We start from the raw sequence: 8,403 nt of genomic DNA, 5'->3' as shown, positions 1-8,403 counted from the left end.
TCACTATATTTTCCCAAGTTTAAGAGCTGCAAGCTGTAACCGATGTAAATTTCAGTTAGAAAAAACACTGACATCTATAAAGAATGTGATGAGTATGTAATAAGATGCGAAATAATTTTTAGGTCACCTGAGACAAAGTCTCAAGTGACCTATTCTAATCCCCTTTTGTCCGTCGTCCGTCGTCCGTCCGTAAACAATTTACATTTTCGACTTCTTCTCCAAAACCCCTAAACCAAATTCCGTGAAATTTGGCAGGAAGCTTCTATGGATAAAGGTCAACCAAAATTGTAAATTATATGGTCCCCACCCCCCAGGGGCCTGAGGGGCGGGGCTAAAAAGGGTCAAATTGACTTAAACTTCAAAAATCTTCTTCTCTACTCTCAGATATGGTGGAATCAAACACTCTTCATAGATGGAAGGGTCTTAAGGTGCTTTACCAAAATTGTAAATTTCATGACCCTGGGGTCTCACGTTTGCCCCTGGGGAGGGGGTAAACTTTACAATAGTTTATATAGGGAAATCACATTTTTAGCCCACCATCATCAGATGGTGGGCTATTCAAATCGCCCTGCGTCCGTGGTCCGTCGTCCGTCCGTCCCTCCGTCCGTCCGTCCGTAAACAATTCTTGTTATCGCTATTTCTCAGAAAGTGCTAAAGGGATCTTTCTCAAATTTCATATGTAGGTTCACCTTGGTACCTAGTTATGCATATCGCATTTTGAGACCTATCGGAAAACAACATGGCCGACAGGCAGCCATCTTGGATTTTGACAATTGAAGTTTGTTATCGCTATTTCTCAGAAAGTACTGAAGGGATCTTTCTCAAATTTCATATGTAGGTTCCCCTTGGTGCCTAGTTATGCATATTCCATTTTGAGACCAATCGGAAAACAACATGGCCGACAGGCAGCCATCTTGGATTTTGACAATTGAAGTTTGTTATCGCTATTTCTCAGAAAGTACTGAAGGGATCTTTCTCAAATTTCATATGTAGGTTCCCCTTGGTGCCTAGTTATGCATATCGCATTTTGAGACCAATCGCAAAACAACATGGCCGACAGGCAGCCATCTTGGATTTTGACAATTGAAGTTTGCCATTGCTATTTCTCAGAAAGTACTGAAGGGATCTTTCTCAAACTTCATATGTAGGTTCCCCTTGGTACCAAGTTATGCATATTGCATTTTGAGACCAATCAAAAAAACAACATGGCCGACAGGCAGCCATCTTGGATTTTGACAATTGAAGTTTGTTATCGCTATTTCTCAGAATGCACTGACGAGATCTTTCTCACATTTCATATGTAGCATCCCCTTGGTGTTTAGTTATGCATATTGCATTTTGGGACCAATCGGAAAACAACATGGCCGACAGGCAGCCATCTTGGATTTTGACAATTGAAGTTTGTTATTGCTATTTCTCAGAAAGTACTGAAGGGATCTTTCTCAAATTTCATATGTAGGTTCCCCTTGGTACCAAATTATGCATATTGCATTTTGAGACCAATCGCAAAACAACATGGCCGACAGGCAGCCATCTTGGATTTTGACAATTGAAGTTTGTTATCGCTATTTCTCAGAATGTACTGAAGAGATCTTTCTCAAATTTCATATGTATGTTTCCCTTGGTGCCTAGTTATGCATAAAGCATTTTGAGACCTATTGGAAAACAACATGGCCGACAGGCAGCCAGCTTGGATTTTGACAATTGAAGTTTGTTATCGCTATTTCTCAGAATGTACTGAAGAGATCTTTCTCAAATTTCATATATAGGTTCCTCTTGGTGCCTAGTTATGCATATTGCATTTTTGAGACCAAACGGAAAATAACATGGCCGACAGGCAGCCATCTTGGATTTTGACAATTGAAGTTTGTTATCGCTATTTCTCAGAAAGTAATGAAGGGATCGTTCTCAAACTTCATATGTAGGTTTCCCTCGGTGCCTAGTTATGCATATTGCATTTTGAGACCAGTCAGAAAACAACATGGCCGACAGGCAGCCATCTTGTATTTTGACAATTGAAGTTTGTTATCGCTATTTTACAGAAGGTACTGAAAGGATCTTTCTCAAATTTCATATGTAGGTTCCCCTTGGTCCCTGGTGTTGCATTTTGGGACCAATCCGAAAACAACATGGCCGACAGACAACCATTATCGCTAAATCTTAAATTTTATATATAGGTTTCCCTTGTTTGAAAAGTACTAGAGGGCTGTTTCTGAATTTATACAGATTAGTAAGACTTAGAGGAAGGGAAAAGTAGAGAAAAGATCAATCTGACATGGAACCTATAAAGATCATTCAATGGTGGGCGCCAAGATCCCTCTGGGATCTCTTGTTGACTTTTATTTGTTTTATTTCTTTTGGAATTCATTCTAATTTGGTAAACATTGTCAGCATGAGATGACAGTTTGATGGCATGCACATGTTGGCCCTGACTGACCCCCAGGGGCTGATGGGCGGGGCTAAAAAGGGCCAAATTGACTGAAATTTAAAAAATCTTCTTCTCAAGACGGAAATAAGGTGGAATCAAATACTCTTTATAGTTAGAAGGGTCTTAAGGTGCTTTACTAAAATTGTGAATTTCATGACCCTGGGGTCTCAAGTTTGCCCCTTGGGAGGGGGTAAACTTTACTATAGTTTATATAGGGAAATCACATTTTTTACTATAATTTGTTTGAATTCTATTGGAATTCATTCTAACTTAGTTAACATTATCACCTTGTGAAGGCAGTTTGATTGTATACACATGTTTGCCCTGACTGACCCCCAGTGGCTAATGGGCGGGGTTAAAAAGGGCCAAATTGACTGAAATTTAAAAAATCTTCTTCTCAAGACGGAAATAAGGTGGAATCAAATACTCTTTATAGTTGGAAGCATCTTAAAGTGCTTTACTAAAATTTTGAATTTCATGACCCTGGGGTCTCAAGTTTGCCCCTGGGGAGGGGATATACTTTACTATAGTTTATATAGGGAAATCACATTTTTCACTATAATATGTTTGATTTCTATTGGAATTCATTCTATTTTGGTTAACATTATCAGCTTGGGATGACAGTTTGAGGGTATGCACATGTTGGCCCTGACTGACCCCTAGGGGCTTATGGGCGGGTCTAAAAAGGGTCAAATTGACTGAAATTTCAAAAATCTTCTTTTCAGACTGAAATAAGATAGAATCAAATACTGTTTATAGATGGAGGGATCTTAAGGTGCTTTACTAAAATTGTGAATTTTATGAGGGGTAAATTTTACTATAGTTTATATAGGGAAATCACATTTTTGACTGATTTGTTTGATTTCTATTGGAATTCATTCTAACTTGGTTAACATTTTCAGCATGGGATGAAAGTTTGATAATATGCACATGTTGGCCCTGACTGACCCCCAGTGGCTAATGGGCGGGGTTAAAAAGGGCCAAATTGACTGAAATTTAAAAAATCTTCTTCTCAAGACGGAAATAAGGTGGAATCAAATACTCTTTATAGTTGGAAGCATCTTAAAGTGCTTTACTAAAATTTTGAATTTCATGACCCTGGGGTCTCAAGTTTGCCCCTGGGGAGGGGATATACTTTACTATAGTTTATATAGGGAAATCACATTTTTCACTATAATATGTTTGATTTCTATTGGAATTCATTCTATTTTGGTTAACATTATCAGCTTGGGATGACAGTTTGAGGGTATGCACATGTTGGCCCTGACTGACCCCTAGGGGCTTATGGGCGGGTCTAAAAAGGGTCAAATTGACTGAAATTTCAAAAATCTTCTTTTCAGACTGAAATAAGATAGAATCAAATACTGTTTATAGATGGAGGGATCTTAAGGTGCTTTACTAAAATTGTGAATTTTATGAGGGGTAAATTTTACTATAGTTTATATAGGGAAATCACATTTTTGACTGATTTGTTTGATTTCTATTGGAATTCATTCTAACTTGGTTAACATTTTCAGCATGGGATGAAAGTTTGATAATATGCACATGTTGGCCCTGACTGACCCCTTGGGGCTTATGGGCGGGGCCAAAAATGGTCAATTAAATGAACTGAAATATTTCAAATCTCAGGTGACCGTTAAGGCCCATGGGCCTCTTGTTATTTTGATACAATTAATCTGTCTGAAGTATGTATTGGTACAAATGCCGTGATAGCTGTCAGCAAATCTGCTATTAGATTGGCGGTATTTATTAATACTTAAAACAGATTTTACACCGGCATATGTCTCCTAAATCATATAAAAGGCATTCCATTGTCATATTTTTTATTAATCTATTGTTTCTTTTGTAATGTCACAATTATGGTTAATGGTCATTGATGGGTAAAGTTAAGACTTTGTGTTAAAGTTCAAACTTTGTCTTGTTAAGCTGGTTGACAGTGTCCTGATCAATCGTACCAAATCAAATGTTCCGCTGGAGTGATTTCTATATATAGATAAAGTCGGCACACTTTAGATTTTTTTCATATCAATATCGGACATAAAAATGATGAACACTTCATCAGAAACAAGTAATGGTTTCATAAAATCAAATCTGAAGTTTTTTTTGTGCCAAATTTTATTTACTGATAAAGTCAATAGATAGACATCTTGATATGAATACAATGTACATTGGATCCAGTATCCATGTCACTATGGTCGGTGAAGAATTCTGACCAAATAATATTTCATTTGCTGCAGTTGGTCAATTTTAGTAGCAGTTTATCAAATTCGATAAGAAACTCAGTGTTATTAGCTGTCAACCAACTTAATGACAACACGATGAAAACATATTACATATACTTTCCTTGACAGTTGACATTATTGTTATTTTTTGTGATTATTTTTTGTTTGTTTATTGATTCATTTTTTTAATTTTGATATGCATGTATGATTTTTTTCTTGAGCTTGTCTTACAAATTCCATAAGAAAGAAAAAAGGTATATAAGATATCATATTACTGTAAAAGTACTATATTTGGTGTACTCAAATTTTAGCTCATTTCCAAATTAACAGATTAGAGCATTGATGAATTGGCTCATCAAAATGATATATTTAGAAACAGTATATAAAAGGTACAATTAGTGCAATCATAATTTAGCATAATGCTTCCACTCCGAAAAAGCACTCAAATAAGATTACCACTAAAATATGTACTTATACAGTATATTTGTTATTTCTTAGTCAGTTGTATTACATTAATTAAAATAATCTTCTGATGTTATGATCTGTATACTAAAAGTACAAGTTGTTTCTTAAAACACTAAGAATGTAACTGAAAATAGGATGGATTTAAACCAATCTAATTAAAATTAGACTTGTAATTTCTGTTCCTCTACGATACACTGCAATACAAGATCTAACAACACCCCGTAGGAGGTCATCTCAGCATGACCTTTGAGCTTTAAATATAAGCCAATGATAGTTGTTCAATGACGTCATCAGTCAACCAATGACAAACAGCCTTATACGAGCCTTCGGTTGCGTCTCCTTAGTATTGGAGACTCAAATCAGCGCTTGATTTGAAATACGCAAAATTTCACAAACTTTGGTAGACTACTCAAATGGCTACGATAATAAAAAAAAGTTGCTAATCCCTGGGCGTTACATTGAAAGAAGAACAGAAAACGATAAGGCCTATATATTGTCTTAGTCAACAGGACGGACTGTGTTGCCAACCAGATTTCGAAAACCGTTACCGTACGCGTTATTCCCTACCAAACTATTTTTTACACGAAGCTGCTGTCCTCACTGTCTCTCTCTCTCTCTTTTGTATGATTAATGAAAAATCTCACAGGCAGCACGCGTTTGTAAAAACATAAATCTGTTGAAGTGTTCTCGGTGAGGTGGAATGGGTGAAGCCATGTTGTTTACCGTTGCTATCGACCATCGGAATACCTCGGGAACGTTACGTAAGTATTTATACTTCCGAAGAATGAAATCACACCGAAAATTTCATAGGCGACGCGCTGATTGGCTGAGCTCAAAGGTCATGCTGAGATGAACTCCTACGGGGTGTTGTTAGATCTTGTATTGCAGTGTATCGTAGAGGAACGGAAATTACAAGTCTAATTTTAATTAGATTGGATTTAAACAAGTCAAGGTGCTATTATATAAAATTGTTATAAGACTTGTAATTTTGTGTCACTCAAGCTCTTACATAACTAACATATTCATGACAAGTAAAAAATGTGTCAGTTTTATTTTGAAACTGGTGACTTGTAAATGATATTGTATTGATTAATAAATTGATGATCAGTTACAGAACATTTATAGAGAACAGTCACTATTCCCATATATCTGTGTATAGGTTTTGTCTTATTTTATATACAAACATATCACAGATAATTTCACGTTCCTCCAGAAGTGAAACCTTCTGAAACATTCAGGAAGAAACGGCTTACCAATTATCAGTATTGCTTTTCAATCTCAATGTAAAGGTTCTGTCCTAAATATCCTTTGGATAAAAGTCTTGTTAACTGAAAAAAATTGTACGAGGATCTCACTTATAAAACTGAAGATTAATTGTGTAAGGCACTCTTATAAAGCAGAAAAAAATTGATGAGTAACTCTCCTCATGTAAAACTGGAAATTGATGGTGTAAGGCACTCTCTTCTTGCAATTGTAAAACAGAGAAAAACATGTATGAGGAACTCTTCTTGTAAAACTAAAAAATCCCATTTATTAGGAACTCTTTTCTTTCCTTTATTGAACTGTTAAGTACAGAAGTTACACCAAGAATATACCTGGCAGCAGTGTCAGCTACTGCAACATTTACCAATAGCCAAATCTACCACAGATAGGTCTGAACTGCATGTGTAGCTTTTTCATCATTTTATTTCTAAAGATAGGCATTTACACTTGGTCTTACTAGTTCTTTTCACAATTCGTTTTTACTGTCGGTTGGCTACTGTTTAAATACTAGCATAGCAAAACGTATTAGCTAGCGACCAACAAGGAACAGGTGACCAGAACCAATTAGTAGACTGATGTACAGCTGTAGATCTTACATATAATCAGAACATAACTTCTTATGGTTGCCTTACTTTTTTGCGATGATGTGGATTAATATTGTAGCATTTTTCATTCTCATTTTTTGGAGACTTTACACAATATAGAGAGTTTTAAGTTGGAATGCCATGACTATATCAAGTTGTTCACATCCATGCTATTTTAGAATCAGCAAATCTTTACTCAAGTGTTTAACATGCATTTTAGGCTTGGGTTAAAACATTTGAATTTCAATAAATGTTGCCAGTGTTATGACCAGATTCATATTGAATAATTATGTAGTGAGGTAGTTATTGTACAGAACTGTAAAAAGGTCCAGTTGAGTATATGTTTGAGGCACAATGGTCTAGTGGTAGGATGCAGGGCTACGTGATTAACGTGACCGAAGGGTCACTAGTTCGAATTCACGGCACGAGAACTGAGTTGTATCCTTGAACAAGATACTTAACTCTGTTGTGTTCCAGTCGACTCGGCTGTAAATGAGTACGTGGTAGGGCAGTGTAAGGAATGTCATGTGTAAGTAGCTAGTGCCAAAATGGCAGCTCCGGCTGTGAATGCGCCCAATGGAGTTGAGAAGACATTGGTTGGTTACTAAAGGCCCAATAACCACGAATGATCATTTGTGAATCGCTTTGAGAAGGTGATGTTGCTGTGATGAAGTGGAAAATAAAATTATTATTTATCAATTGTTATAGTGAGGTCATCAGAGAGTGTTTAACTGCAGATGAAAAAATTGTTTAGAGCTGTTTCGTGATGGACCTCATTCTTGAAGACTGTTTCCAGCTTTCTACAATACTAATAGTAATTTCTTTTTAGTTTACCTTTTTTCCAACTGGTGTAGGGGAAGCAACTCACATTACTTTTCAATATTGTGATTCAAAGCCATTTCCGTTCATCGTGGTACAAACAGTTGGACCAGAGTTTGGGTGTTTATGAAATAATGACGGACTTAGTGATTTTATGTTGTTTTTTGATGAGCTTTGACAAAGACTTCCAAGGCCTATATTAGTATTTGCAGGTCTGTCAAGACAAATGCCTGAAATGTAACAATTGAAAATTGACATATTAACTGGTTTGTCCCCATAAATGAACAGGCCCCAAATATCTAATTTCAGGAATTTCAGATAATTCTAGTCAAATTTCTGTTATTGCAGTTATGAAGTTTTATGTACGAGATCCAGCTGCCCTCTACCTCAACTAATTGTCCGATGTAGAAAGTAACAGAGCTCTGAAAAATGAATTAGTTCTTGACATTCTCTTTCGAGGTGCAATATCTACATTATAATATTGGTAGAAATGTATAAAACCATATCAATTCATGTGTGCCATTCACGGTGTGTCCATGTGTGTCCATGTGTGGATGTATACAGGTTTGGTGTAGTGATTATGATTTTCATCCGAGATGAAGTAAGATACATATGTTATTTG

This window comes from Pecten maximus, chromosome 12 (genome assembly GCF_902652985.1).
Source record: "Pecten maximus chromosome 12, xPecMax1.1, whole genome shotgun sequence".
NCBI lineage: Eukaryota > Metazoa > Mollusca > Bivalvia > Pectinida > Pectinidae > Pecten > Pecten maximus.
Note: the sequence above shows the minus strand (reverse complement) of the source record.